We start from the raw sequence: 8,713 nt of genomic DNA on the forward strand, positions 1-8,713 counted from the left end.
AAAAATTGAATTTAAACGCATAAAACTTCTTCTCACTCACGAATAAGTCAATAAAAATAAGTAGACAAATGAAAACGAGTCCACAAGTGGACAGCAAAGTGACAACTTGTAATCGGCATTCTTCCCATTTGGCGTCTAAAAACGTCATATAAACTCTTATTTTTGTACAACTCTGACAAGCGTTTAAAGTAAAAGTTGCCAAATAAGTCGATTTCCGCCTAAAACAAGCTACTCGCTGGACATTTTGACAGCGCAGCGGAGCGTACCTCCAGCCGGAGAAGGAGGGGAAAAAACGTCCGGGGCGAAGTGCACTGAGAGCGGCTAGCGGAGCGTCTCCTTCCCCGGAGAGAGCGACGGTTCTTCCTCGGTCGACAGCGGAGCGGAATTACGGCAAGAGTTCCACAAAAAGCGGTTGGGAAAAGCTCCGTAGAGTTTGCAGCCTTCTTTTGCTGACTTTCCTCGCCCATGGAGGGGTTTATCTGAGTGGGGGCGTGGCTTGGAGTCCCCCTCTTGAGGGGGGCGGACGCGGATGACGTCATGCTACTCAAATTGACTGACCTCAATTGAATTTACTGAATTGGATAGATTTAATAAACGGTTGTCATTTTGTTTGGAGAATAAATAAACATAAAGGAAAATATTAATTATAATATTAATCTATTTTCAGTTGCCCAGTCATTTACAGGTAGGGCCGGTTTTTGCTATGAGCAATGTGGGCGACCGCTTAGGGTGCAATGTATTTTGGGGGCGCACAATTTTTTTCACAATTATATTAATATTTGTTGGGCTGATTAACTCTAATTTCCATTGACTTACTGGCTGCCATTGACAATAATAGATGTCCAATTCACTTAAACTAGAGGTGTACACTTATCTTTCAGTGCCATTGATGGCGCTAGACGTCCAATCCATCTTGACTGGGAGGATCGAGTGATCACTTAACTTTCAAAATACTTGACTATTACCCCCAAAACATTTGAATTGTTTACAGGTGTCAAAGTGGTGGCTCGGGGGCCAAATCTGGCCCGCTACATCATTTTGTGCGGCCCGAAAAAGTAAATAATGAGTACTGTCTTTATTTTTTAGGATCAAATTAAAATGATGAATACAGATGTGTATTATATTTCCTGATTTTCCCCCTTTTAAATCAATAATTGTCATTTTTTTATCATTTTTTTCAGTTTTTAGTTCAAAAATCATTTTTTAAAATCTAAAAATATATTTAAAAAAAGCTAAATTAAACATTGTTTTAAATCTATAAAAAACGGAATATTCAGGGCTTTTAATCCAGTTCTTTTAAACAATTTATAAAAAAAAAATCTAAATATTATCACCCAAACTACACATTTGCTTCAAACGAGGCTTTTTAAACGGCAACAACCTTTGTGGTTTTCGACAACATTCACTTCAACTTAAGCCGCCGGAGGAAAAACAACAACAAAAAAAGCCTTTCAACAAGCGCCCAATCATCCATCACGCGTCGGTCATTTCCATACGTCCGTTTTAGGACCGTGGCGGCAAATGGTGGGCGACGCGCTGCGAACGGGCGCTCCGAGCGATCCGTTCCGTCTGAAAGCGAACACGACGAATGTCATCCAAGATGTGACGCGGCGCTAACGAGACGAGAGGGGAGGAAACTTTTATTGTGGAAAACACGCAAACGCGACAAAGAAGAAACGGCGACGCTGACAAGGAAGCGTTCAAAGGGATCAAATGAGATGGCGCCTCATCCATATGCATGGCAATGGCGGCGGCCTCACGTGTTTGTTGACGCCGCGTCAAGATGAAAAGCTCGAAATGCCGTTTCGCCGGGTGGCAGTTAGCCTTTCGTCCTGTGGGTGGCGCTAGGTGACAGCTATGGCATCGCGTTTTGGCGAAAAAGGACCAGAATGGATTATACGTCTATTGTCGTCAATGGCAAGGGGGATGTTTATAAAAATAATAATAATAAAAAATGATTTTGCGATATTACATTCTCGTATCATTTCATAATCCCTCTGAATTGATCTTTACATGTTTTAGGTGATAAAAAAATAATTAGTTTCCCAGTAGTCCCATATCAAATTTGACAAAAAATATGAATACCTCTACTTACAAATACTTCTACAAAAGAAATATTCAGGTTACAAAAATATGCAAAAAACAAGATCCCAGGTATTAATAATCCCCCAAAACATCAATACATTCCCCATATCCCTTATTTAATCTATAAAACAGAATATATCTACGTTTTTAAATCATTTTTTAAAAACCTAGAATAAAAAAATAATTTTTAATAAAATATTTTGCTAAATATTTCATCTTTCACCAATTTTTCAATGTAAATAACCCCAAAAATTGAACGTTTATTTTTTTAAACTTTTCAATTGAAACAAAAACAATCGATAAGACAATAATAGTATTAAAAAACATTAAAAACATGAGAATATTTGTTATCAATAGGCTTTAAAAGTGAGATTAGACATATTTTAATGAGAAAAAGATGTCAATTCCTTGCCATTGACGGTAAAAGACTTTTAAAATTGTCTGCTTTTATTTTGTAAAGATAACCGAATGAACCAATTACAGGGACGTACTTAATTGACTAAAAATTCCAAATAAAAAGGTCAAAAGGTCAAATGTTTGTGATCTTTCTTGGCCTCGGCCCGTTTTGTTACCCAGACAAGATCCTGTTGGCATCCTAAAAGATGAGCCCGCTTTGATTGTTGTAAAAAAAAATCTCCCGTAGGCGTTTCCTGCCTTAAATCAAAAGCGGCGCCGTATTGGAAGACGGGCTTCCTTTTACCGCGCGTTTGAAAAGCGAAAGATCAACTCCTTCTTTTCTCCTCGCTAGCGAAGCGCAGATAAGGCCCATTAAACACGTCAAAGTTTGATCATAAATACATTATTCATTGCTATCGTATTCGTTTGAAAGACACGTAAAACACGGCCTTGAGATAATAGTTGCTGTTTTTTAAAGTGCAATTCCCGTCGTGGCCACAGGAGGGCAGAAAGATACAAAGTAGTAATGGTAAATCTCACAAAGTAGAAATAGTTTATTTATCTTTGTTGACACTGACCTAGAAATGTTTTTTTTGGGAGGTAAATATTGTATGTTGTATTTTCTATTGGATTTATTTATTTAAGTGATACTAGAAAATATATTAAAAATGTAATACAAACAATTGAGGATAGAAAACAAGTACTTTTCTCTTAATTTATTTGGTTTTTTGATGAAAAAATCATTAAAACCAGGGGATAAGTAATAAATATTTTGTGATTTATGATTATCGGTAATTGTTTAGAGACATTGCTGACCTAAAATGTGACTTGTTTTTTTTATTGATTATTTATAAAATTTAATTCATTGCAACAAAAACAAACGTTAAACATTTACTTGAAATCGTGCCAGTGTGTCGCCTTAAATTATTACGTTTCTAAACCTATTATTTTTATTATTGATTTTAATTTAGGAGTATAAAAAAAAACTAAATAAAATACTCAATACATGTAAATAGCACAAATGTATTTAGACTCGAGCACTCTCTAGTGGCTACTACGTGTTATTACAAACTCAACTAGGTCAATAGGGGTGACGTCAGAGGTTGTCAGACGTATAGTATTTATATTAGAGAGTATTACAAATAACATTAGAATATTTTTATGATATAAAATTTGGTTGAAAAATCTTTGAAAATATTAATATAAATATATAGTAGTTAGTAATATGATAGAAGTGATAAAAGGCTACAGTTGTGAAGTAGTATTACTTTTTCCCCAATTAAAAAAATAAAATAATAAGTAAATAATTGACCTACCTGATGGTGTAGCAGTTCACTGTCCTGACTTTAGTTCAGACAACCGTGGGTTCAATTCCCGCTTGGCATTGCTGTAAGCATCAACAAAAGAAAAAAAAACAATTAAATTCAGTTATACATCAACATCAACTCTCCACCATTTTGTGTCTGTTTCTCCAATCGCAAATCCCTCAAACTCCATTTTTCTAAGTATTTCTAAGACATATTTCAATCCAACTTTAACATCCCAAACTTCTTCCAAATCCACTCACTTAAAAGTTAAAGCACATAATGGGCGGAGCTCCCCGGGCCTCGCTCGGTGGCTAATTGCCTTAGCGCATTGATCATCCGACCGCTAATGCTACACGCTAACGGCAGAGAAGATTGACCGGAGGATTGGCCGGATGAGACGGCTTTTGGGGCATCATTAATGGCGTCCCCCCCCGCGTACTCGCCGGCCTTCGGCTTCCCCGACCGATCCCGGCGAATAAAACGCATCGGCTTGAAAGCCAAAGGACTGTCAATCAATTAAGTCGTTAGCCGCCGCCTTGTTTACGAGTAACAAGGCGCGCGGGGAGGCGGAACGAGAAGGGGGCCGGCGGGGGCTCGGGCCCCGCCTCCCCCCGAGACTGGTCGTCATTGGCCATTCTCTTTAGTCGAATCAAACATTCTGCGACTTCTCGGTGCTTTGAAAAGAAACAATTTGGTTTTTATTTGTCTTTCTAGCAAGCTACGGCACCCTCGTTCTATTAGTGGTATTAAAAAGAAGCGGCGTGGGCGACTTTGGAGAGAGAGAGACCATTCCCAAAAGTGTCATGGTTGATAGTGTCAGAATTGAATCATTTAATAACGTCAGGACTGCGGGAAGATAAATGCAAAAAGAGGCGACCGATCTTGGCAATGTCTTGAAATTGGGTCAACTTGCGCTAAGGTCATACGTGGGCGGAGTTTGGCAAAGTGATGTGTGTAGAATAGGGCTGCCATGATTATTAGAGAACTCATTAATTATGGATTTATAAGTTAATAGAATAGTAAGGATTTATTGTTTAATGTCTTTAAAGAAAAACCAAAAATTATCACTAGTGAAATAACACTATTTTCTTAAGTTCTATTATACATTAATAAAATGACAATTTAAAAAAATATATATTATATGAAATACTTAAAAGTATTTGTAACCCATATTGTCATCATACAAATTTTTAATAAGTCATTAATGAAATGACCTTTTTTTTAAAAAATTCTATTTATTATACATTAATGAAATGGATATTTAAATATATATATTATATAAAATACTTTGGAAGTATTTCTAACCCATATTTTAATAATAATAAATAAAATACATGTATTTAAAAAAATGACAATTTTTTGGTTTTTGTTTGAAGACCTCAACCAAAAAAATTGTTGTTATTACTGTATGAATGGCCAATTAAATAAAAAATGAGTTTGACTTACAGCAATCCCTCAAATATCGCTGCTTCAACTTTCACGGTTTCACTACATTGAATGTTTTTTTTCTGGGGGAATTTGTATTATTAAGATCATAAAAATGTGAAAATTATGCTAAAAATCATAAGCAGAAGCCACACCCCTGTCTTCCACTTGCTCCTAACACTCAGCAATAAAGAAAAAAAAGCATTTTTTAGTTGCGCCTTATAGTGCAGAAAATACAGTAGCTGATATTTACTTTTCAGATTCTGGTCCAAAAAACATAATTTTGGTACAACATAATTTAGTCTAGCTTTCCATTACTGAATGACCAACATTTTTCTCCTTTTTGTTGACTCCGATAAATAAATAAAAAAAACGTAAATAGCCTCATTTCCCATTTTTTCTGTTCTCCAAAACGACTTTTTGAACGGTACACGGGCCAAAGTGCCAGTTGATCGACCAATCGTGGTGAGAAAACTAGAAAAAGACGATTGGACGCGGGGTGAAGCTCATCTCGAGTTCACGTAGCGATAAGACGGCGGCGTTCTCAACCCGTAATTATCTTGAAAAGACACGCGTGCGTCGTCAGCAACTCATCAAAGAAACATGCGCCGTTGCTCTCGCAGCTGAAGATCTGCTTGGATGATGAAAAATTACATCCACATCAAAGTAGTGCTCCTAAAAGAGCAACTTTAGGAGAATTAATATTTGATCACACACACATACACACACATACACACACAGTACACGTACAGGCTGCTAATCTCTTAAGAATATTAAAAGACTTAATATGGCATATTTACCCGTATTAAGGACTTTTTAAATAGCATATCATATGCATTTAAAAAGCGTTTTGCATATCAAAATGCAATTTGTGAGCAATGATTTCTGGGCAGGCCATTCCAAAGGGCTGAGGTTGACTCTATTCCACCATCTGGTGGTCGGAGGTGGAAATTGAAGGGGATGTGATTTTTGAATATGTTAAATATAAGGATGGAATGAAGAATAGAGTTGAGGGAGATTGAGGGTGCGAAACTTGGGTTGGGCATTAATGTCGAGATATTAAGATTTTTTATTTATTTATTTATTTTTTAATCGGATTAAACGAACTGGATTAATAGCCCTAAATATTCCGTTTTTTATAACTATAAAACAATGTTTATTTGAGCTTTTTTTTTTATTTAGTTAGGGAAAACAAAATATATTTTTTATTATGTTCAATATCAAAAAGGAAAACTGAAAATACTTTGTATTTTTAGATTTTACCGGACGCTTTTTGAACAATAAACACAAAAATTGGATGAAAAATTATTGCAATTATTGATTTTGAAAGGTGAAAATCAGGAAAATATGAGTGATGTTTTCTAATCTTCATTTGAATTTAATCCTTAAAAAAGAAAATTGGCACTAATGATTTATTTTTTCGGGCCGCACAAAATGAGGCGGCGGGCCAGATTTGGCCCTCGAGCCGCCACTTTGACACCATTGTTAATATTCTTAAAGTGACAGGTTAATATTATGAAAAAATTTTTACTTGCTTTGGAAATAAATGGGATGTTTTTGTCCAATTTTTTGCACAACTTTGTTGCCAATAATACAATTGACGATAAACTCAGCGACCAATCAGCCCCCCCCTGCCTTCAAAATTTTGTCCCTGATACAATAATAATATTTCATATTTATTAAGTATACACCAAAGAACAAAAAAGTGCACACATTTGCCACACAAAGCAAAACGACTTAAAAATCATAGTCCGCCCTCGTTGCAATATTAATGCGCAAATATTTATGTCTTACAGTTTCTCAATATATCACGATTAATCATTAAGTATCCGCATTCCGCCCGCTTAATAATTCAAGGCGTATAAATAAGTCATATTTGCCCAGTCAGTGCATGAATATTCAGCGCGTTTGGAAAAGATTTGGCTTCATTTTTTTGCTGATAATTGAAGCGCCGTACAGTCAAAAACGTGTTGGCATCATCAATATTTCACGTCTTTATGAATATGCCAATTAGCCACCAATTAACTAGACGCAGCCATGCTTGTTGTTGTCGTTTTTTGTACGTTTTGTTTTTTTTAGTCGACCTCGTGACTTGTCAATCATCCGGCATGTAAAAATCACCCAAAAAAAGGTCGACGGAATCCGATTCTTTGGCGAGTTTGTTGAAATGGACCCCCCCAAAAACAAGATGTCTGGTATGAATTATTCATGTGGCGTTGTACAATTTAAATGAGGGTCAAAGCTGGGCGCGCCAGCGAGTCGCCGCATTAAAAATAGACGAGCGGCATATTTTTTAAGCTTTCATTAAAATACGTTTCGCGTTTGTGTTGAACGTTTTTGTCGGAGTGAACATGTACGGGAGGACGGTAGGTCGCGTGTTGCAAAAAAAATGTGGGTAGTATCATACATGGTGGACTTTGACCCATGTCGCCTGGAATCGGGGATGAACAAAGTCTTTGATAGGGTTGTCATAATACATTTTTCCCATATTTTATACTTTTTAAAAAAAATCATTTTAAATTGTCTATGCTAGATAAAAAAAAATTCAAGTAGATGTTTGTTGCTATTTATTTGTATTTTTTTTGGACTTTTTTTGGTTATTTTTGGACGTTTTTTTGGAATATCTTTGGAGATTTTTTTTTGCTATTTTTGTACAAATTCCTGGTAAATTATGGGAAAATTCTGGTAAAATTCTGGTTAAATTCTGGGTAAAATCTGGGTAAATCTTGGTAAAATCTGGGTAGAATCTTGGTAGAATCTTGGTAAAATCTTGGTAAAATCTTGGTAAAATCTTGGTAAAATCTTGGTAAAATTTTGGTAAAATCTTGGTAAAAATCTTGGTAAAAATCTTGGTAAAAATCTTGGTAAAAATCTTGGTAAAAATCTTGGCAGAATCTTGGTAAAAATCCTGGTAAAAATCTTGGTAGAATCTTGGTAAAATCTTGGTAAAATCTTGGTAAAATCCTGGTAAATTCTTGGTAAAATCTTGGTGAAATCTTGGTGAAATCTTGGTGAAATCTTGGTGAAATCTTGGTGAAATCTTAGTAAATTCTTGGTAAATTCTTGTTGACTTCTCGGTAAATCTTTGGACAGTTTTTGTACATTTTTGTATTTTTTAGGGTAAATTTTGGCAAAATAATGGTTGCAACAAAAACGGTTGGAAAGCTCACCTAACAAATTCGAGTGCATATCTATTTTACATTTTTGTTTTCACACTAGTACACATTTAAAAAACCAAAAAGAAGACAGATCATCTATAGTGAGTTTTTGATACTTTAATGGCAGCTTCATTTTAGCGTGTCACGTTTGAAGCGTGTTAGCGTCTAGTTTTTTTTTTGCCGCATCGCACTCGAAGCCGCTAAAACGGCGGCAAACTGAGGTGGAGTGCCACCGACGGGCAAATTAAACTTGCGACATCACGTGTCAAAGCAACACTTGGCGGGTTTTGGGCATGGCCCACACTCAAGCTGAGAAAGCTCACACACACATTTTTATTCCAA

The 8,713-nt window shown here is 36.0% G+C and overlaps 1 protein-coding gene across 2 annotated transcripts in view; it reads right to left on the reverse strand.

Annotated features, from left to right (window-relative positions):
• tgfbr3 (transforming growth factor, beta receptor III) overlaps positions 1-3,861 on the reverse strand; it is a 38,450-nt gene extending 34,589 nt beyond the window's left edge. The window contains exon 1 of one of the 2 annotated variants that reach the window (XM_077716996.1): positions 3,798-3,861. The gene's annotated coding sequence lies outside the window, so the exon portion shown is untranslated. Of the gene's footprint in view, positions 1-266; positions 467-3,797 lie in introns of those variants that run through there. The other variant, XM_077716995.1, reaches the window with a different exon arrangement.
• Between the last annotated feature and the right edge of the window lie 4,852 nt (positions 3,862-8,713).

This window comes from Stigmatopora nigra, chromosome 5, assembly GCF_051989575.1.
Source record: "Stigmatopora nigra isolate UIUO_SnigA chromosome 5, RoL_Snig_1.1, whole genome shotgun sequence".
Classification (NCBI taxonomy): domain Eukaryota; kingdom Metazoa; phylum Chordata; class Actinopteri; order Syngnathiformes; family Syngnathidae; genus Stigmatopora; species Stigmatopora nigra.